This window comes from Podarcis cretensis, assembly GCF_951804945.1.
Source record: "Podarcis cretensis genome assembly, chromosome: 6".
NCBI lineage: Eukaryota > Metazoa > Chordata > Lepidosauria > Squamata > Lacertidae > Podarcis > Podarcis cretensis.
Genome location: NC_137175.1, coordinates 28498767 through 28522258, shown reverse-complemented (window position 1 = coordinate 28522258; position 23492 = coordinate 28498767). Strand labels below are relative to the sequence as shown.

General features: G+C 42.9%; 1 protein-coding gene across 8 annotated transcripts in view; it reads right to left on the bottom strand.

Annotated features, from left to right (window-relative positions):
* EPB41L1 (erythrocyte membrane protein band 4.1 like 1) overlaps positions 1-23492 on the bottom strand; it is a 164082-nt gene that overhangs the window by 123821 nt on the left and 16769 nt on the right. For 5 of the 8 annotated variants that reach the window (XM_079978818.1, XM_079978819.1, XM_079978820.1 and 2 more), the window contains exon 1: positions 19588-19648. The gene's annotated coding sequence lies outside the window, so the exon portion shown is untranslated. Of the gene's footprint in view, positions 1-19587; positions 19649-23492 lie in introns of those variants that run through there. The other 3 variants (XM_079978814.1, XM_079978816.1, XM_079978817.1) reach the window with 1 other exon arrangement.

Here is a 23492-nt window from a genome sequence, read left to right as displayed (position 1 = left end):
AGTGCCGATTTTGCCTTAAAATAGCTCCGACAACCCTTCAAACAGAAGACAGTCCTCTAAAAGAGGGCACATGGCCACTCTATTTCTGGCACAGGTCTCTTAAAAACACATCACCAAGTGAATTAATTATAGCCTGCTTACTGCCATTTCATGCAAACAGCATCTTCACAAACTGGCACCCCAGACAATCGTGACTGCTTATGTAACACAACAAAAGGCAATCAAGTCACATTACAAACCCAATTAAACAGCATTTTAACAAGAGGTGAGGAAATACAGAATGCACAAAAGCAACCTGCTGTGTGTGTTGTTGGTTTTTTAAAAAAAAGTTCTAAGAAGTTTTATAAAGGTATGGGGCGAGCCATTTATGGAAGTGCCTGAACACAAAGGAGGCCCGAATACCCACCAAATTAAGGCAAGATGGTGGGATTCCACAAGTACTTTTCTATAGGCTGTGTGCATTCCATAGGCAGCAGTCATGGCTTCCTCCCTCAGTTGTGCTTTTCCAGCTAGTTCCCCATTTCCTGATCTAGTTCTAAATATTCTGAAAGGAAAGAGTAGGGGAATAGAGTAGAAAATATTGGTTCAGTATTCGCATGAACTACCAAAATTCACATGAACTACCAAATTAGCTCTGAGCTGCTTTCCCAGTGGTGGGTAATATTAGTAATCTCTTAAATAACCAAAGTGAACTGGGTGGACACCATGCAAGAACATCCTCAAGGAAGGTTGGGTACTGTTATGTACTGAGCTGAATCCTAGAACAATAGGATCCAGAATGAAGCAGTCTGATTGGTCCACAGGAGCCACCCAATCCAGCTCCAGGTGGAAGTGAACCAGCAACCTGATTGGCCTAGCAGCCCGGAATTAGCCAATCACATGGGGCCCATTGTGTAAATAATGTATATATAGCTACACATTTTGGGGAAAGATTCATTCATTGCTACTCGGAGCTGAAATATTTTAGGTATGCAGGAGCAACAACTGTTTGGGTGAATTGGTCCTCCAATCTGCAGACCAAAATGCAAACTTGCTGAGGATATTTAAAAAGGATGAGGGGCGTGGCCCCACTGGCTCAGGCTTGAAACATATTCTGCTACAAATTGTTATTTTTCTACAGCTGTGTTCCTTGATTATGAAGCAAAATGGCATTTCCCCTCCTTCATAGGGGTGCGGAGTTCAATTAAAATTCATTGAAGATTGTGAGGTGTGGCAGTTCTTTAGCACTGGGACCCGATAAAAATGGACAGCCAAACAGTGCTACTTTTACTAATATCTAAATTTATGTGTCCCTTTCTCTTTATAGAACTTCAGTTTGAGGCACAGCTAACAAAAAGGATGCCACTGCAATGTTTCTCAGTTAATGGGGAAGGATGAGGAGAAATCTCTGCTCTCTGATACACACAATTTCTTTTCTTTTTTTTTTAAGTGTTTTTAAAAAACTGCTAAAGGTGTGCTAAACAGAGAAGAGGAAAAAGACAAAAAAGAGAAACAGATTGCATGCACATATTACATTTAAAACACATTCTCTTTCCTAGCCCCTCAGAAAATCCTGGGAACTGTAAGAGCCCTGGTTGCTTCTGACTGTAACTCAAGAAATCCATTATGTGTGAAGAGACTTACCAACTCTTATCTCCAACATGTACAACAGTGAAAAGAAGCACAGTGCTTCAGCTGTGGAGAGATAAGGTAGCCTGTCTGTGCACATTCCTTCATAGAATCATAGAATCATAGAGTTGGAAGAGACCACAAGGGCCATCGAGTCCAACCCCCTGTCAAGCAGGAAACACCATCAGAGCACTCCTGACATATGGTTGTCAAGCCTCTGCTTAAAGACCTCCAAAGAAGGAGACTCCACCACACTCCTTGGCAGCAAATTCCACTGTCGAACAGCTCTTACTGTCAGGAAGTTCTTCCTAATGTTTAGGTGGAATCTTCTTTCTTGTAGTTTGGAACCATTGCTCCGTGTCCACTTCTCTGGAGCAGCAGAAAACAACCTTTCTCCCTCCTCTATGTGACATCCTTTTATATATTTGAACATGGCTATCATATCACCCCTTAACCTCCTCTTCTCCAGGCTAAACATGCCCAGCTCCCTCAGCCGTTCCTCATAAGGCATCGTTTCCAGGCCTTTGACCATTTTGGTTGCCCTCCTCTGGACACGTTCCAGTTTCTCAGTGTCCTTCTTGAACTGTGGTGCCCAGAACTGGACACAGTACTCCAGGTGAGGTCTGACCAGAGCAGAATACAGTGGCACTATTACTTCCCTTGATCTAGATGCTATACTCCTATTGATGCAACCCAGAATTGCATTGGCTTTTTTAGCTGCCACGTCGCACTGTTGGCTCATGTCAAGTTTGTGGTCAACCAAGACTCCTAGATCCTTTTCACATGTACTGCTCTCAAGCCAGGTGTCACCCATCTTGTATTTGTGCCTCTCATTTTTTTTGCCCAAGTGCAATACTTCACATTTCTCCCTGTTAAAATTCATCTTGTTTGTTTTGGCCCAGTTCTCTAATCTGTCAAGGTCATTTTGAAGTGTGATCCATGTGCAGAATTTTGCTTGATGCAAACATGAAAAAAGCCCAACATGCATGCTTTCTACGGCTTTTAGTGATGTGCCTTTCCGATGGTGTATGCATGGTAATGTTGGTACTATGTGAAAGTGCACCATAAGACCAGGAAGAAATGGTACTGCAGCCAAGAGTGAGTAACTACTCGTGTATGTTCTGTTTATATCACCAGTGTAATGGCAGAAGACTGAGCTCATGCAAAGATTACCCCTTCCCTTCTATGAACAAGAGGAGGGATTTTGAAAAGCCACAACTGCAATTTTGTGCTTTCAACGGTCACACAAGTAGGCCACGTGGGGATCATTACTTGCAGGACTTGGCCAGCTGCAGAAACATCTGCACCTTCTATGAAGTCTGTAGTCATTACACACAGAGGAAGACAGATAATGAACATCTATAATGCTAAGGAGTTACATTTTTGCTATTGGCTAAAAAAATAACCTCAGTGCGCCAGCCTCCATGGGCATCAGGCTGGTATATCTAGAGGGCAAGGAAGAGATTAAAGTGCCTCAGGGAGAATGAAATTCAGGTTAGAAGGACAAACATGCAGCCTGTCTCCAGGCAGTCATGTACTCAAATACGGCTGCAATTTATTAGCACCTTATCCTCCTTCGTGCCCTTGCATCTCAGACCATCATCACACAGTTTGCTGCTGCTTATTTGAGAGGACAAAAACAGCAGGTTCTATTCTAAGGGAAGCTGGAAGTACATGACCAGAGCAGTAGCCCAAGGCAGAGTAAAAGCAGCAGGAAAGGATAAAAAATGAGGAATGAGATGCATAGACAGAACTGAAGGAGGCAGGCATGGGGACACACACATAGCATAAGTCCAAGGTAGTTAGCAGGCAAAAAGAACAGAAGTGTGCCTGCAAAGCGAAAGCCCTGCTCTTCATTTTAGATTCCAATTTCTGCAACATTCCTATTCATTCCCCACTGCTACTGAATGGTTATTCTCCTCTCTGCACAATCAAATGTACCTGCACTCTCACTTATTTTTCCAATATGAAGGAAGCAGAAGAAACAGCTGCAGTGTTAACTCATGCATCAAAACCAAGGAGGACTCCGTTGCTCAAGTGATTGCCTTGGATGTATTCTGGCTCCTTTGATCAATGTGGGCCAGAAGTGTTGATTGGCCACCAGAATTGTTCAGCCAGAATTGTTCAGCCAAAAAGGACACACAGCCAGAGAAGAGATGTTGTGCAGAAGCAGCTCTAGCTTTCCTACAGGAAGCTCTCTTATCAACATTGAAAATCACACATCTTCCCCTCATTCCTCAAGTAACTCCAGATATTGGTATAAAAAAAAGTCACCAAGGGTGAATTCGTATGACCCCCCCCCCAGGCATTTGGAGTACACAGATTCTGTGGTTCTATGCAAAATTCAGCAGAGAAGCACAAGATAAGATAAAGATAGGGTGTGCTCACCATGGCAACACAATTAATTTTGGGTTTGGGTTACATCCCTGCTATTTTTTTAGCCTCAGTTCTTAGGGTATTTTATTGCCTTAAATCTTGGCATCACCAGCCTTTGAAGGCCAATGAACACATCTGCATTTTTGAGTGAGTGCTGTGGGCACCACACCATTTGATCACTTCTCTTTCTACTCCCCCAGTTCAACCCACCCTCCAACACACAGCAGGAAAGAAAGTGTGTGAACACAAATTTTGGTTTGTACCTCGATAAACGCTGGATGCAGCAGAATTAATCTGAGTCTGGAAAAGTGCATCAAACAATTACTATTATTATTTATTATTATTATTATTATTATTATTATTATTATTATTACCCCGCCCATCTGACTGGCCTTCCCCAACCACCCTGAGCAGCTTCCAACAAAATATTAAAATACAGTAATGCATCAAACATTAAAAGCTTCCCTAAACAGGGCTGCCTTCAGATGTCTTCTAAAAGTCTGGTAGTAGTTGTTCTCTTTGACATCTGGTGGGAGGGCGTTCCACAGGGCGGATGCCACTACTGAGAAGGCCCTCTGCCTGGTTCCTGTAACTTGGCTTCTCACAGCGAGGGAACCATCAGAAGGCCTTCAGCACTGGACCTCAGTGTCCGGGTAGAATGATGGGGGTAGAGAAGCCCCTTCAGAGGAAGTGGGGAAGACTATTATCTTTCTAACTCCCTATTCCAGCTCTTTATATTATCCAAGGAAGAAAAGGGTAATCACCACCACCACCTCATAACCAAGAAAGCACTGAGCGACTTTGAAACATCTTGGACACCATGGAAAACTTCAAGGTCATCATTGCACCCACAGGTGCCAACATTGCCTGGACACAGAGTTTTAAAGCCTGGATCTTTGCCTAGAAATATGCCACAAAAGGCAGTCTGGATAAGCCCAAAGTTGGGATCCTAACAAAAAGAACTACAGAGAAATGTCTTTAGAGACTATCAACTAGGAACTTCAAGCAGAACAGGGGACCAGTTTTTAGCATCCTGCAGGCACAAAGTAAGAGCTTAAATTCTGAAGACGGAGCACCAAAAACCATTTAAATATGACTTGGGTCATATTCATCACTAACGTCACATAATTGTAAAATAGGTGTGAGTTATGTCCACACGTGTGAGCTAAGCAAAGTAGGGTCTGAAAAGAAATGAATAAAAAGGACTATGGAAACCACTATGCTTTTGTATTTAGCTGTTCAAACAGTTTAAGTGGTTAGAGTGGCTGCTGCTAGAGTTTTACAGTGAAGTCTTGATATGTAGTCCCTCTGTATTTGAGAATGTCCTTGCATGCCCACAGTCTAAATGAAAAGCAGTGTGAAGCGGAACTAAGGAAACTTTTCAGCTGATTAAGACAGTCTTAAATGGAGGGTTAGAATTTCTTGTAATGAGGTTGGTGTCTACCAGCACTTCTGCCTTATCAAGGACCCAGCAAAACAGGAAATTAAGAAGAAAAGAATTACACATTCATGAGGGACAGGGTCATCAGCATGACTGTCTATACTTCTTCTTAAATATAATAAAAATGTAGGAATGTCATCACGCAGCCCCCAGTGGAGGATCTGTAGTGCCACATCAGAATCCTGGATTTCCATGGAGTCAAAGCACAGTCCTCACTGGAGGAATTGTAGTTCCTCATCACAAACCCCTTGTAGCTTGTCAAAAAAACAACAAAACGTGAACGTCTTCCACTGACTTCTATGAAATCAAGAAAAGAGGTTGCAAACAATCAAACAATAAACCAGGGAGAAGGAAGCAATACTTGCCCCACCACCCCAGATACTGATGCTGGTGAGGGTGTGAGATGTGACACACAGATAGCAGTCAAATACAATATTCCCAGAGTGGACATGTAAGGGGATGTTTGCTCCAGCCAGTCGGAACTTCCTGTTTCCTCCTGAGCTAGGACAAACTTCCTCTGCATGTGACTAGAGGTGGGTGTGACCTTACCTGCCCAGGTAACAAAAGGGCGAGACAGGCAGCACACACACTCGCTTCTCCATCTTGCTTTTGACATGTGAGCAGCAGTGACTGCCAGTCTGCAGTCACTGGGACTAACTCCCTTATGGGTAGTTCCACATGATATACTTTGTAACCTAAGTCTGCCTTCAGGGATCCATCTGTGAACTGAATGTGTGAGTAAACTTCTTTTATACATTTTACACAAGATTGTGTTGTATCTATTCTTTTCAAGGGGGAGATAAGGGAATTACCAGGAATCCTATATTGAGAAGCTTAAACAAGCTTGCAACAAACTAACCGCTGTGTGTTTAAAAGGGGAATGTACTCTGCTAAGTAAAGGGACTTGCTAACACCAGTTAGAAAGGATATTATTAAACAATATATCCTCTCCTGCCTCCCTGAACATTCCCACAGAGGGAAGATACACACTTTGTCTACACTGCAAAGGTTTTGCCATTTGCTCCATATACAGTGGTACCTAGGGTTACAAACACCTCGGGTTACAGACTCCGCTAACCCGGAATTAGTACCTCGGGTTAAGAACTTTACCCTCAGGATGAGAACAGAAATCGCGTGCCAGTGCCGCGGCAGCAGCGGGAGGCCCCATTAGCTAAAGTGGTACCTCAGGTTAAGAACGGTTTCAGGTTATGAACGGACCTCCGGAACGAATTAAGTTCACAACCAGAGTACCACTGTAACTCAACGAGAGACCACAGACTTTCCAAGGGAGAAAATAAGTTATCTGGAATTGAAGACAGGATAGCAGGGAGTTCTAGCTATTGAGCCCAGAGTCTAGGGTAGGTGAAGGATTTTGCCTCCACCTCAATTATTTTCTTATGTGCAGGCAGAGAGTGGTGCTGGTAGTTAACAGGAACTCTCTGCCCTTTCCTACTCCTACATCAAACTTGACAGGATGAGTTGGAGGTCTGTCATCAGAGCACTAATTTATTTTAAAGGTGCTGTGGGGAGAGGGAAGGGAATTGAACTGGGGCCATAGAGCCATGAGTGGGGAAAGTAAAATGCTTTCCCCTGCATTGCTCTCCTGATCTAGCAGCCCCACCCGCCCACCGCTTTTTGTCCATTTGGAAAACATGCATCTATATTTTTTTCATTGAAGAGGCAGATAGCAGGTGGGAGATTAGATGAGGAAAACAGTTAAATCTGCTTTCCCCACAACACCATGGTTCCAATCCAGTTCACACACTCTCTTCTGAAAGAAATTAAGACAGACAGAATATCTGGTTAAGGCTCTCCAATGTCTCATCTAGTTTGGCTCTGAGAACATGACTGACAGTACCCTTTACGTAAACCTCTTTATCAGTGATTTTACACACTTCAGAGGAAAAGGGAAATATAACTCCGAGGAACAACATATAGCAGTTCTTCATCAATAAAAATATATACGTATCAACTGCAGCTATAAGGGGACTTTTAAAAAAAACCCAAATTAATTAATACTCGGAATCCATTGGACCAAGAAGTTGAAGCCTTTTCCCAGCATTCAAAAGACAACTGTGTGCTACACCTCCTTTGAAAGAAATATCATCAAAGTGAGTAACAGAGAAGTTCAGAAATGAATATTTAATATACACATACCTGCCTGACAGGTGTGTATTACTCCTAACCACCAGTTTATCTAATTTTGTCCTGGAGGGAACCGCATCGTAAGGAGCAGGCTCTCATCAGGAAACCACTGTGGAGAAGACAAACACCACAAAAAGTAGCATCTAGAATGTGCTAGAACTGAGACTTTGGCGGGGGACAAGAATCAGCAGTGATGGAGGGATTTCAAGAACTAAGATCATTCTTCCTTTTTCTAATTAACCGTAACCATGCTTTTCAAGTGAATTTCTCTTGCCTGCCCACTAGCAACAGACAAGTTCACAGTTACATTCCCTTCATAATTCAATATAAAAAATATAGCTTTGTGCCCAAGAAGTCAGGATGTTTTACATACAAAAGTTCAGAGTATGCAGCCAGAACTTTCATTACGCTACACCTCTCTACCCTCAAATTATTAAGCAAACCTTTAACTCATTAAACAAGGAACACACTGCCATTCATCTTTCCCTCCAGGCAATAATGCCAACTTCTCAGCAACTTCTCGCCATCCTAAATAGTTAGTATTTTTGACACTGGCCTTCAGCAGTCAGTTCCAGAGAAGTCAGCTCCTTTGTAGAAGCATCTGAGGAATAGATGTGGTGCTGGAAGCCTACAAATTCAATTTTTTTTCAAATGCCATGCCAGCAGGCAAAGATTACTTATAGGCATGATGCATTTCCAGTAAGGGCTGCAAGATCTCTTTTTGACTCAGTTGGTTGCATACAGCAATCAATGCAGAAATGATGTGTATTACAAACTTAGTAGGCTTTAAGAGAGTCCACATTTATTTCACTTTCGAAAATCTGAACATTTTCAGAAAAGCTCAAAGTCCCAGGATGTAGACAGTGCATCTATAAATATGAGAATCATATTAAACCAAGCAAAGCATAAAACGGCACCTGAATGCTGTGCAGGTTCTTGTGTCATTTGCCTACACAAACAAAATGGCAGTTGAATCATTATGGGAATGGAGCTGGGAGGAAAACACACCTGCATTTGGGCTCCATTTCCCCCTTTATTTTTTATTGGGCTGTCACCATCTCTGAACCTGACCTACATCTCAAGGTTGTTATGAGGATAGTATGAGAGGAAGTCCATGTGCATGGATTTGAGGAAGGGAAGTACGGCATTAATGAAACTAATAAAATATAGTCCCAAGTTTGGGTATCTGGGCAGTTCTACCGAATCATCTGGATTTCTGGGATTAACCAGCTAAGAGTGACAAGTTTGTCTGGCTTAAGAGGGGCAACAGGTGGAAGAGGTTCTGTAGAACCTGCAAAGCTTACAAGTTGCTTTGAAAAATGCAAAGCACATGTGGCATTTTAAGAATTTCAGGCCATTCCACCAATTTTTCAAATATAGTGGCACTAGTGACTAAGTCTACCACAGAATGACAAACCCACAAAACTGATTTTACAGTAGAAGAGGCAGAGGACGCGGAAGAACAGGGGGGAAATGGTACAGTTGGAGCTGCCAGGGATGTTAAACCTGCAATCCAAGAATGTAGTCCTGGCATGGAAGAATTAGAAAGAGGAATTTAATTTGTATGTGGAGATTGAAAAAGCAGATAAAGAGGAAGCAGTGAAAATTAAACTGGAGAAGGATAAGTAAAATATTGTGTACAGACATCCCACACATTCAGTGTAGCCTGACTGTGATAATGGTCTGTTTGACGTTCACTGCAACCCAGAAATAATGGAAGAGAGGCGATAAATACTTTTTCCATCCAAAAATCAAGGAACAGGAGACAGTATTGATTGAGAACTGCATCAGCTTAAAGACACTATCAGTCAGTTGCAATTTTAGAGATATTGAAGATTCACTGATAAGGGACCAGACAGTGTGGGATTCAGGGCATATGATGATCTAGAGTGGTTGTGGGGGGGATTTATTTGACTTGGCAACATGCAGAACAAATGAAATATCCCAAGACAGTCAAGAAGTCAAACACCGAAAGTGAAGGCAGTGGAATCTCTGCAAACAATTCAAGAAAAGGGAGAGAAAGGAATCAGAAACAAACAACAGAGGACTCCTTAAGGTGATGCAAATATTACTTGGTGAAAATATGAGGAAAACAAAAGCTGATTGTGGAGGAGGGAGTACTACTGCAATTCAAACAACATTTAACTATTTTGCATCCACAATGTTTATCAAAAATAAGGAGTGTGGGGAGATGAAGTGAAGACTACATACACACTACAGTGGTACCTCGGTTTAAGAACAGTCTGGTTTAAGAACAATTTGGTTTACAAACTCCACAAAACTGGAAATAGTGTCTTGGTTTGAGAACTTTACCTCGGGGTCTAAGAACAGAATCTGAACAGTGGAAGGGCCTCATTAGGAAAAGCGCGCCTCAGTTTTAAGAACGGTTTTGGTTTAAGAATGGACTTCTGGAACGGATTAAGTTCGTAAACCGAGGTACCACTGTATAAATATTTGGCAGATAAAATGGTAAACACAGTACAGATATTTTTTAAGGACCAAAACCAAATTTAGCCATGCTGTTGTGGGTCAAAAACCATGTCATTTCAATCTGACTGTGCTGACATTAGCAACATCTTCCCCGAATGCCTTGTGAACCTGGAACATTCCATTGGAAGAAACTAACCAGCTATTAGCCATGTTAAAGCCAGTGGCAAAATACAAACACAAAACACATAGGCATTGTGACCCCAGAATCATACTCCGTGGATATAGCCATGGACCCAAGAGGTGGTGGTGTTGAAGTGGAAAGGGAGTTGCACTCAACTCTGACTCAAAAATGATCCCAGTTCCCTAGATACAACATATCAGGAGCCCATTTTGCCACCACCTCTGTAGCCTGAGGTTACATAATGCCACCCAAGTTTGAGAACTCCATCACAGGAGCCACCGTTTCCTCTGCACCTTTTGGAGTCAGAGTCCCTTTAAAAAGACAAGGCTCCTTTATTTTAACCAGAAAAGGCTTGTAACAGTAGTGACCGGGTTAACCAACCACTGAGCTGAAATCCTATTTAGGTCTAAGTTTGGGGTTGTTGGTTGCTGAGGCAACATTTTAACCTGCTTGGACGAGTCTCCAGCCAAAGTCCATGTGGAACTATCCAAGGTGCTAACTGAAACAAACTTTCCTTTGCCTTCCTAAAACCTTTATGTTGCCCTACCAGAACCAGAAGTTCACCCTGCTTTGGGTCTACTATGACAGAACCTGAATTCCATGGCTTCATAAACCACATGACTTCATAAACCATTTGTTTAGCAGGGCAGACACTACCAGTTGGTTACATTTATTAGCCCAAAGCAAAGGTATAGATTAAAATGCCATGTGCAGAAATACAGATAATAGCTCAACAATCTGAGATGTTGGCTTCTTATTCAATGCTTTTTTTTGGGGGGGGGGGGACAGGCCTTGTGGCTGACCTGAACCAGTGCTTGGTACAGTAACACAGTGTTTCCCAACCTCCCCCCCCCCCCCGTCCTCGTTTCCTTCCTGTGCCCCGCCCCCCGGTGCAAAAAGATATTGTCATCTGGAGGAGCCCTGGCTGTCTAGATAAATAATAATAATAATTTATTTATACCCCGCCCATCTGGCTAAGTTTCCCCAGCCACTCTGCGCAGCTCCCAATCAAGTGTTAAAAACAATACAGCATTAAATATTATAAACTTCCCTAAACAGGGCTGCCTTCAGATGTCTTTTAAAAATAAGATAGCTGCTTATTTCCTTGACCACACCCTTATCTGGGAGTAAGACCCACTGAACTCAGTATGACTTTCTACTGAGTAGACACTGGTGGCAGCAACAAGCAGCTCCAGCTCATCCAGCCCTACCCATTGTCACCCAAACACCACATTTACTTAACCTGGGGGTTCTGGATTGCTGGCTCTACTGGTCAAAATGGGAGCCTCAGAAATCACCCTCTCCTACTGGAAACAAAACAAGACTGCTCCAAGAAAACACACGTGGCAAAAAGGAGCACTAGTCCCTTGCCCCCTTGTGATTGGCCAAGCGGATAGCCAATCAGGATTTTTTAAGAAAACAACTTTTTTCTTCACTTCTCACTTCCCTCAGTGGCCCCCGAGCCTTATCCTGTGGCCCCTTAGAATATCTTGGGGGCCCACAAGGGGCCATATGGCCCCTGGTTGGGAAACACTGCAGTAATAGACCGGAGGAAAGTGCTGGGGGGAATGCTAATGGCTCCTGCAAATGGAGGCCAGGAAACAGGGCCTATATAAGATGTGTTTAGTGCCAGTTTGTATATATTTAAGTTTGTCTATCAGTTGGGGAGAAAGAGAATGAGAGTTCCAGGAAACATGGAACATTTCAATACAAGCCATTGGTTGTGTCTTGGAAGTTTAACAGGTCAGGCTATGCACTGGGCATCTTAAAGTCACATGGGAATTCCATCTGTCCAAAGAGGGTTTTCCAATCTCACTCTGGTATTTAAGGTTAGAGGCCACAGACCAAGGAAGCTCTGTTGAATCTGTACTTAAATGTAAAGCGGCTTGAAAAGTAGAGTCCCTTTAAGACTTTTTTTATAGGAGACTTCTTAACCAACCCAACAAACTTCACACATCACCAACTTCAGACTTGCAACTGTTGTGTGTCAAACCATCTTACCAACTATCTTGTTGGGAAATTCAACGGCCTGCAGACAGGCCAGAGCTATCGTTTCTCTGCAAGATTAAAAATGCTTAATCTGTATGTGTACTAGCAACAGCTTGCATGAAAAAGACACAATCGTAGGGAAAAGTACACCAAAGACACCAGGCCTTTTCTTTATCTCTTTCCTGTTTGATATACAGACACAGTCACAAGCTCTACATGATAGTCATAAGACAGATTAATATACTAGCAGTCCTTGAGCTGTAGAATGAAGCCTGAGAGAGATAACGGATTCATATGCACAATGATAAGCGTATCACCCCACTCCTTGCACGGATCTTGAAATGCTTTCTTAGAATAATCATCAACCAGGTAGTACCTTAGATCAGGGAGCTGCAACAAAATCAAGACTGAAAACATGCAGTCATATAGACAGCAGAGATTTTTCACCCTATATTCTCACACTGAAGTTAGGGCTGGTTTAGATTCAAGCAATTATGTACATTTGTTGCAACTAATAGCTCAGTGAGCATGTAATACTGTTTTGGCATTAAAGGATCTCTAAATTTTTATAACTGCACATGTTTAAGAGCGGTGTAGAAATAATACAATACGAAGACAGTGCAAATTTTATCTCTTGCATGTTCTCTTGCTTGAGAATGCCCAGTTCCATGTGTTCCTGAGGCTTACCAAGGAAGCAGGCAGTGTTCAGGAAGTCAGCAGGTGAAAGACTGGTTGGAATAGAGGGCAGACAAAAACAGGACCTTGGATAGCTCCAAGGGGGCCCAGCTACCTGAAGCTCTCTGCTCATAAGGCAGCTATGGGAGCATGTTGTCTCAGCAGGAACTGAACCGTGATAAGCCCCAGCTCTATGAAGGAACTGGCTGCATGGTTTTAAAGTCCTCACTTCACTTTGTAGTCTTTGACTTCTGCAAGGCTGAGAAGATGGAGCATAAGATTCTTGCAATACCTCTAAGTTAGATGATGGTGGCAGCACTGTACTCTGACAGGGAGGGCACCAAATAAGCAACTAATGGGTTGCTATTCAAGGAAGCCATCTGAACCTCATACTTAGAGTCCTCCACTATGTAGTGGGCCATGAGATCACAGCAAAGGAAATACATGTTCAGAAAAATGCACTAAAGCCTTTCTTGGACTGTATATCATTTTGGAGTGCAGGTGGGGGGAGACATGTAGAAATCTACCATATCAGAGAAAACTAAGCCAGAACCTTTCTACCTGGCAGATCCATTTTCCACTAAGAGGGAGTTTTGATGTAAGGGATTGTGGGTTTGGGGTTTTGTAAAAATGCTATTACTCCCAGCAGCCTGAAGGGGTGCAACGCAATATCAGTTCAACTATCCAGCAATATTTCTGAGTGTGTCATTTGGCTGCAAACTTCCAGTATGTGGTACCTATTTCAGTTTGTGTGCAAATGAAGGACAAAAATAAGCAACGAAAGACTTTGATATGAGATCCTGGGGGATGGAACTATGGTATTGCATCAGGAAAGGAGGTTACTGGGGCTCTACAAGAAAATGAAGCTCAACCATAGAGTTTCTGTTACTGGCTATAGTGAGCTAATACCGTTACAGTCCTGACAACTACTGTATTGATGGTCCTCCCAACCCTGCTCCCTAAATAGAATCTGAGCAAGGTACTTAAATGAATAACACACCCTTTGTTGTCAGCATAGCAGTTCCACAGCAGCTATAAGAATGTGCTGTCCATCTCTTCTTAAAATAGTGGAACGGAATGTTCAATTCACACTCTTTGTCCCCGTTAGCAGCATCACATGTCCCCATCACCGCATTCCACCAGCATCCATGCATCTGCAGTAGGGAACTTGCTGTACCCATGGAAGTTCCTCAGGCAATTCAAATCCCCAATCATGCAGGGTTCTAAGTCACATGGGGAGCCTCCACAAGTACATCAGGTTCCCTGTTTCAGGAGCTTGCCCTCCAACATGTGGAAGATCGCTGGCGCTGAGGAACAGGGATGTAATGCTACTGTATTCTCCCTCTCTCCCTTGTTGCAAGATAAAAATGCCTCAACAGGGGTATTGCTCCCAAGTAATCCATTGGCTAGGTGAAAAAAATAGAAAAGAAAAAGAAACGAGCATGAGGGGACATGGCATCATACTCCACAATGGCAGGATGTACCAAAACGAAACGCCTGCTTGAGCATGCACACATCTCACCACGGCAAAGGTACGGTACCCCAATGGAAACCAAGCACACAAGTAAATCTGTCTTCTCAGATCAGAGTTCAGGCTCCTTGGGTTTCTTCATCTCTCCTGCAACAGCTGTACATTCGGTGCAGACTTCCTGGGAGTTCCCCCAGGCTGACAGGGCGACTGTCAAATTAGTTCCTTTGTAGCTGCACTTTTTCTTTCCCTTGCTGACACGCTAACACCTTGGAGGTGAAACTAAGTGTACTGTACAAATTGGGAAACCTAAAAAACAACAAAGGACTTCAATCATAGGACTTGTAGTCAGGCTCAAATTATAGGCGATCTGACAGGCTCGGTTTCTATTCTTCAGGCTTGCTGCACTGTTAGTTTATTCAAAGATCCTGAAGACAGAAGCGGCCTCCTCCCTCCCTTCTCTTCCACCAACTTCACATGGTCTGCTAATAAATTGCTACTCTCTGCCGTACCAAGAAGAAAAGATGCTGGAATCCAGGAAACAGAGAAATGCTGAACCTTAAAGCCAGACTCAAAGGGACATTAGGTAATGCAGAATCAAACTCTGAATAAAAGAGGAGCTTTTTCTAAATAAGCACATTATAACTGAAATATCTTTATCACTAGGAGGACTCAACTTGCAAATAGCCAATACTATAGGCATGTATAGGACCAGCAGAGCTTGAATCCTGGGAAGACAAAGGCCTTATGGGTGGTTGGTCCCAAAGTCTCAGCCATGGATCAGTCATCTGTTCTGGATGGGGTTGCACTCCCTCTGAAGGAGCAGGTCTACAGTCTAGGAGTGATCATTAATCTATCTCTAGAGGACCAAGCAACCACTGTAGCTAGGAGTGGGTTCCACCAGCTCTGGCTGGTACACCAGCAAAAACCATTCCCGAACCATCATGGACGGAATACAATGGTCTACACCATTTGCTACTGGGCAAGGTTCAAGGTTCATGCGTTCATTCACAAGCCCTAAACAACTTAGACTTAAAGAACCCTAAGGACCACCTGAACCCTAATGTTCCACCAGGATCACTGAGATCCTGTGATGGGGCAGCAAGCATCAGTGCCTTCTTTTAGACATCACTTAGAAACGTCGCTTATTTAGAGGTGCTTTGAAATGTGCATTTTCTTTTACCCAACTAGTGTTCATAGAGGTTTTTTTAAATTGATGTTTTTATTGTTGCAATTTCTGTTTGTGCACACCACTTTGTACTTTTACAAAAGGGTAGATTATGAGCAAGCAAACAAACAGAAATTCTATGAGGACAGAGTGGTCATGATAGCACAGATAAAGAAGCTATGTGGGTCTAGTTTTATGAGAAACAAGGGGCATGCGGGCGAGGAAAGAAGAACTCTCCTCCACCTGTGGTTTACCTTCCTGAAACTTGTTTCCCAAGGTGATTTTTCTCTGATACTGGAACTGTGCCTGGCTAGTTTGAAATCACCATGGTGGACAGAAAATAACCGCTCCTGTTAAGAGTCAGTGTATCAAGTCCCCATGAGAATTTCTTACCCACCTGTCCTCAACTTGACATTATATTTAGTGTCAGGTGTGGGGAAAATTAAGACAGGGCTTGGAGAAAAGGAGATTTTCACAGAGTAATCCTCAGATTGCCAATGCTTTGCATACTGTTTTGCCTACTGGGCTACAATAGATTTCAAACTATACAGGCATTTTGACCTTCACCTTTTCCAGAAATGTTGCAAACAGATGTTCAGCAGGAAAATAAGGTTCACGGCACTAGAAGGAATGCTGAACTACCCAAGAGGTGAAGGTGAAATATGAAGTTTGAATTAAAATGGGCTTCCACTACAATAGTTTGGTATTTATCATTGTCTCAGTAGGATCACTGATGCACAGAGTGCTGCATCTTCCTCTTAACCTTTGGTAGAACAGGTCTGACAACAGTTCAGAAGCAAAACAAAATGCAGTTATTGGGTTTTAAACATGTGAGATTGACTGTGAGCTATGAAGCACCCAAGGCACTGAGATGGGTGTCTAAGACCTGGTCTGTCTCTCTTCCCTTGTTTGTTTTCCTTGTGTGTGTGTGTGTTGATTATCCTTGTAAGACATTGCTAAGTGCCAAATGCTTAAAAAACAAAACAGAACAGGTAAAAAATTAGTGTGGGCTAGCATAGATTGGAAAGAGGTAATAAAAGAAAGGGGAAAGAGTTTGTGGCTCATCTCTAGTGAGATAAAGTCTTTCCCTTTGCAAAGGCAGTCTTCTGTTTGAAGCAATACAGAGCAGAGAATAGGGGTGGCCAACCCCTAAGCTCAGGGGTCAGATAATACCCCCCAGCGCTAATTTAAATTCCACTCAAAACCCCTTTTGGCAGTGGTACAATAAAAGGTGAAGTGGGCAGTAGCACTGGGTTCAGCAAAGATATTTAAACCTCTCCATCAACCCAGCACCCTGATAGGGATGCAAATCACCCTCTCCCCTTAGGTAAAATATTAATAATAATAAGCCACCAATGATGTAGAAGATATTAAGAAAGAGTACCTATTCTTTTCTTTCTTTCTCTCACTTTTTAATGAAGGGAAGGGAGTAATCTCAGGGTTTACCTTTCATCTTTCTTATTCTCGCTCAGTTGGATGTATATCCTGTTCCAAGTGCATTTAGAGCTAAATATCCACAACCAAATATTTGAATACGTAATGGGTTTGATTAGGAATTGCAGTGATCATGTTCCAACCCAGAGAGACAAGTTTTTTTAAAAGGAGGAAGATTATAGTATTGTCTTAGTTATGTGTTCCTTTCCCCCCCCCAGGAAAAAAATGATCACAATCATTATCCATAACAGGGAGCTGGGGGTGGGTGGAGGGAAAGATGTGAACTAAGCCATGCCCCTGACCCAACTCTTGCAATAATAAAATGTAAGGCACTTGGCATTACAGAGTAGAAATTGCCCATAAAAATTTACAAGCCACACACTCGAGAGAGAAAAATCTATCGCCCCTGAGGCATGTGCATGCATTTTATCTTCATCCATGCCACTGACCCATTTACAGCTCTCCTCAAAGACATGGATTTCCCTTATGCTACTAGTGTGATATTTATTTTCCCTGACAAGACTGCAGTTACTGCTACACAGAGAGAGAGAGAGAAAGAGAGAGTAGGAACCTGCCTCCTGCACGAACCCCATTCAAAAACAAGAGTGTTTTCCCAGGTCAAATTTCATCTGAACTGCATCTGAGCTGCAACAGCATCCTCAGATGAGCATTCCCAACACAGGATCAAAGTGTCAGAACCGAGGCAGATCTGACAAGGATCTGCAGATCACTTTAAAAATGGAAAGTGCCCATGTTTAAGGACTATCCTCTAGTTTACCCACGGAGGAAAAGTTGTACCAATAAGAAGCTCCATACTTTACACAGTCCTCGTCTTCTCTACAACATGCACATCAAGCGGGTGGATATGTGCATTTATTTTTACTTTGTTATTTATTAAAATAATTGTATACTGCCCTTCATTTGAAGATCACAGGGCAGTTCACAACATAAAAATACAAAATGAGAACCCAAAATACATAATAAAGACAAAAACAAACCAATAAAAAACCAACCCGCAAACACATTTAAAAGGGCAAAGAAAGTTAATCAGTCAAAGGCCCAGTTATAGAGAATTTTTTTCGCCTGGCACTTAAAGATATGTAATGAAGGTGAACCTCGCTAGGGAGAACACCCTACAAGCAGGGAGCTACTACAGAAAAGGTCCGTTCTCATGCTGCCACCCTCCGGACTACTCATGGGGGAGGCACACAAAGAAGGGCTTTAGATTATGACTGCAGGTTCTGGGTCAGTTCATAAAGGGAGTGTTGGTTATTGACGTATTGTGGTCCTCAGCCATTTAAGGCTTTATAGGTCAAAACCAGCGCTTTGAATTGGGCCTGGAAACTAATTGGCAGCCAGGGCAGTCAAGTCAGGATCAGTGTAATGTGCTCAAACTATTTTGCCCTGGTGAGCATCCTGGCTGCCGAATTCTGCTCCAGCAACCCTATGTTTAATGTATTGCAGTAATCTAACCCCCGTCATTCATACACATTAGTCACAGAACACACTAGCATGATCCCACACATTATAAAGCTATTTGCTGTGTGTAAGCAAGTGTTATTATGGTGTCAAATTATTTACAGTAAACATATAAAGCATAGAAAACCCTTCAAAGCACCCGTGGCTGAAAATGTGTGCTGGTAAGGGGTGAGAAATCATTTTTTCAACTAGTTTATCTTGGAAATACTTTCTGTGCACATCTGTCTGAGTGCATGAACTTGTACACATCTGTTTGCTTGATTGTTATCACCTCAAAACATTGTTCTTAATTATTACAATATATCCTGATCTACCTTCACTCTATTCTGTATGCGTCAAAAAATTGTTTACTACAATCAATTGTAGAAAACAGCTCCAGCAGCTACTAATATGGAAGACCACTATGATGTGTCATCAACAGACATGCACTACTGTGGCAGAAAGGTAAAAGGACCCCTGGATGGTTAAGTCCAGTCAAAGGCGACTATGGGGTTGCGGTGCTCATCTCGCTTTCAGGCCAAGGGAGCTGGCGTTTGTCCACAGACAGTTTTCCGGGTCATGTGGCCAGCATGACTAAACTGCTACTGGCACACAGAGGACCGTGACAAGTGCCAGAGCACATGGAAACGCCACTTACCTTCCCGCCACAGTGGTACCTGTTTATCTACTTGCACTGGCGTGCTTTCGAACTGCTAGGTTGGCCGGAGCTGGGACAGGGCAACAGAGCTCACCCCATAGCGGGGATTTGAACTGTTAACCTTCCAATCAGCAAGCCCAAGAGGCTCAGTGGTTTAGACCACAGCGCCCCCCGCGTCCCTACAGTTTGAAGGTATGTCAGTGCAAGTAAATAGGTACCGCTGCAATCCGCCCTGGTTGCATTTGGCCTCTTCCCACATGTATCTCTTAACTTATCTAAGATGCCAAACTGCAAGCAACTCAGTTTGGAGGTCCAGTAGCGCTTGAAGCTGCTTGCAGGTGAGCAGGGTATATTCTTTGTGGTTTTTGAAAGCAAACACCTTTTAAGCACTAGCGGAGGAGGCAACAAGTAAACTACAAGATGGTACTTTTAAAAGAGTATTTGAAAAAAATGATAGAAAGACCACAGTCACTTTTTTTTACTGGCAAGCTTCCATTTAAAGAAACAAAAGTGAAGGGTTTGATGAAAGACAATTAAATGGTTATAGAAAACTCACCCAGTCTCCAGCTGCTGTTGGACTATTTTATCTCTGTTCAAGCACTGTTCAGACACTAGAAGGAGAAAAATGAGAGTGAGAAATGGGAGGAGAAAATGTAATGCTGCCTTTGCAAAGAACAGAATTGTCACTGCAAAAGTTGTCACTGTTAATATGCCTCTCATTTCTTCATAAGATCTGGGATTGCCTCTGTTATCTGAACATTGCAAAGCAGTGATGGGAAACCTCTGGTCTGTGGGCTTAATTAGCCCCACTAGGTTTCTCTCCATTTGGCCCATGAGGTCATTTTGGCCAAGTCACACCTGACATCATCGTCAGGACTTCAGAGCAACAAGCAGGACTCTGTGCAAACAATGACCATCAGCTGATGGTCAGGGTTTTCATGGAGCCAAGTGCAGCCTTTGAAGGAAGTCATCTGACATCATTTTGGCATCAGGTGATTGACAGGAAGGCAGTCTCACTCACATGTGATAGGGGAGACAAGGATCTGGTCCAATGGCCAGAGCCAGTTCCCTACCCCTGCTGCAAACTGTAAGCAGCTCCGTGCAATATGTGGCAATTATGTATTTACCATAGAGACCCTGAATTCCTGGTAGTAAACCTGAAGAGTCTGAAAAATAAATATATCAAACATCCAGGTACATACATTGGAAAGCCATGAGCCAATCTCATCTCCCAAGCACATAATTACTTAAGGAAGTACACCTGTCATTCACCCTTCAGACATTTGTTACATGAAACGCTGATGAAACCAGTATACCCACAATAATGCTATAACTACGTCCTGAACAATTGTGTATTTACTACAACCAAGAAAATTCCCTTGTGGGGTATAAATATGCATCTTTTCACTGACAAAAATGAATGAAACAGCAGCATTTTCTTCAGTCAGCCAACCACTGTGCATTCAAACTTATTTATGAAAATAATAGAAGTATGTATTTACTAGATCCAATCTTGGGAAAACAATCCACCGCTCAGGAAATGAAATGGATACTTTTTCTGGCCTGCACAAGGAATTATTAAACACATTCTAATTTTAGAGCCATCTGTTCTGCGTGCCATTATCTTCTCATTATATACATTAACTTCACCACTGCTGTTCCAGCAGAGACACCAAAGTTCTGGAAGGCAACATTTGGCCAGCGGAGTTCATTACCGACCCAGATGTGAAAGCCACAAAGGTTGGGTCTTGGACCTTGAAGGATAGCTTAGAAGTCAACCCTTCCATCTGCAGCCTGTGAAGTTTAACAACAACTTGATTGAAACAGTGTAAATAGCATGCTACAATGGCCTGCTTCTCACATTAGTGAGCTTCTTGCAAAAGGAAAGAAGAGCATTTGTACAAGGGCAAGGAATAAAAACTGCCCCCTTTAGCCAGGCTGCACATCTTCATTCTGTCTGTGCAAAGACTCGATGGTACATACAGCTCTAAAAGAGCCACTGTTCTAAGCCTGCAACTTACGTGGGGGGTTACATTCCAGGGATTGACAATATCATGTCTAGTCAAAACACATCAGGTGCAATGGCGGGTGGGATTGCCAAAGCCTTTTTTTCCTGAACACCTGCTCCCTTTTTAATTTTGTCAAGTGCATCAAGCTGAATGCACCCTAGTTAAATGTGCGCAAATTGTGGCTTACTGTTTTTACAAACAACCAGGGCAGTGTAGATTTTCCACCAAGAAGCCTTCAGCCTTAAAGGTTAATTTGATATGACCTCTTGGATATAATGCTTTGTTAGAGGAGAAAAGCTTGCTTTCATCTTTTCATCCTTCCCAAGTGCAACCATGACCTGTACACCTTTCTCTGCATATTTCCTGCATATCTCCTCCCATTTACAGAGAATCATTTAATCAGTGCAAATTCATGCAAAGCTAATAAGAACCCTATTTGGGTCAAAAGAGTGTATTTTTGTTCTAGCTGTGGAATCCAAGGCTATTTAAGCTGAGCTCTGGATTTCTGTGGCCTACCCAAATGAGGGAGAGGTTTTGGTATCAACCCAAACTAAGAGGAACAATTATTAATTGATTGAATAGATTAGTCTTCATTTGCCACACCAACTCAAATTGACATACAATGCTTTAAGCAAGCTTACATTAAAATCAGCATTAAAAAATCTAAAAGGCAATTCTATTTTAAAATGAACAGCATACATTAAAACATCCCACTCATGCAAAAAGGCTATAGATATTCAAAAGCCAAAGGCCTGATAAAAAAAGGAATGAGGGAACCACCACAGAAAAGGCCTGTTCTTGTGTTCTCACCCACCAGATCCCCCTTGGAGGGAGGCACACAAAAAAGGGCCTCAGATTACCACCGCAAAATCGTGGGTCAGTTAATTTAGGGAGAGGAAGTCTTTGGGGTATTGGTGTCCTGAGCCACATAGAAGAGAAGAAGAGGAGTCTGGATTTGATATCCTGCTTTATCACTACCCTAAGGAGTCTCAAAGCGGCTAACATTCTCCTTTCCCTTCCTCCCCCACAACAAACACTCTGTGAGGTGAGTAGGGCTGAGAGACTTCAAAGAAGTGTGACTGGCCCAAGGTCACCCAGCAGCTGCATGTGAAGGAGCGGAGGTGCGAACCTGGTTCACCAGATTACAAGACTACAGTGGTACCTCTGGTTGCAGGCCCATTCGCAACATGAAAAGAGCGCAACCCGCAGTGGTGCATCTGCGCACACGCGGGTTGTGATTCGCCACTTCTGCGCATGCGTGTGACATCATTTTGCGCTTCTGTGCATGCGCGAGCTGCAAAACCCAGAAGTAACCCTTTCTGGTACTTCTGGGTCGCCGCGGGACGTAACCTGAAAGAACGTAACATGAAGCGGATGTAACATGAGGTATGACTGTACCGCTCTTAACCACTACACCACACTGGCTCAAAACCAGGACTTTGAATTGGGCCTGTAACCAAACTGGTACCAGGTGCAGTTGGGCCGTGTCGCACATAATGCATTGAAGTAAGCTAGTCTAGTCTGGAGGTTACCAAAGCGTAAACAAAAGAAGTTAGGCTACCCCTCTCTAGATAGTGGCTGGGCCACCAACCCAAGTTGATGGAAGCCACTCTGTGCCACTGAGGTTCCAGAAATACCCCAAGCTATGTACCTGCTCCTTCAGAGGGAGTGAAACCTCAGGCTACTGCTTCCAAAATGCCACACAAGACAGAACTGCAGTTCTTTGGGTGGCATCTTCTCTGTCAGGGATGACTAACCTCTTGCAGCCCGAGGGCTGTATTCACTCTTGGCCGACACTCCTGTGGGCACATGCCGGCAGTGGGTGTGGCCACCCCTCGCTCTACTACACTGCACAGTTTTAGAGCGAGGTTTGCTGCTACCAGAGTCAGTATATCTCTGGAAGACCAGAAATATTTGCTTGGGGGCTGGATGAGGTCCCCTATCTGAGGTTAGCTATGAATCAAGAATTCTGTCGCAGGAGCTGTACCAGTATACTTTATCTGCACCTATTTTATAAACCGTACACGCCTGCAGGAGAATAAATACATAACTAACCTTATTATCTGCTGGCTACTACACAATACCTTATTAGCATGATATTTAATTCAAGTGGCTACATCTTTCCAGTCAATTAGAGACACTTTTGAATTACAAAAGGCAGTGCAGTGTAGTCTGAGCCCTAAACAAGTCAAAATCCTGCACTATAGTAACACAAAAATCTGCAAAATTCATTCTGCAACCTTTCCACATATATTTGCTCTGCATAATTTACTCTACTTTTGCTAATCTTAAAAAAACGGCCCAAAATATTTATGTTCCTAACACTTTGGCACTGGAAATCTTATTCATTCTCACACTGGGCTTCTGAAATTGCACTAGCCTTTGCCTGCACACACTGAAGTTTATTTTGTAGCCATAGAGCAAGTATGGCAAACTGTGGCCCGGCAGATGT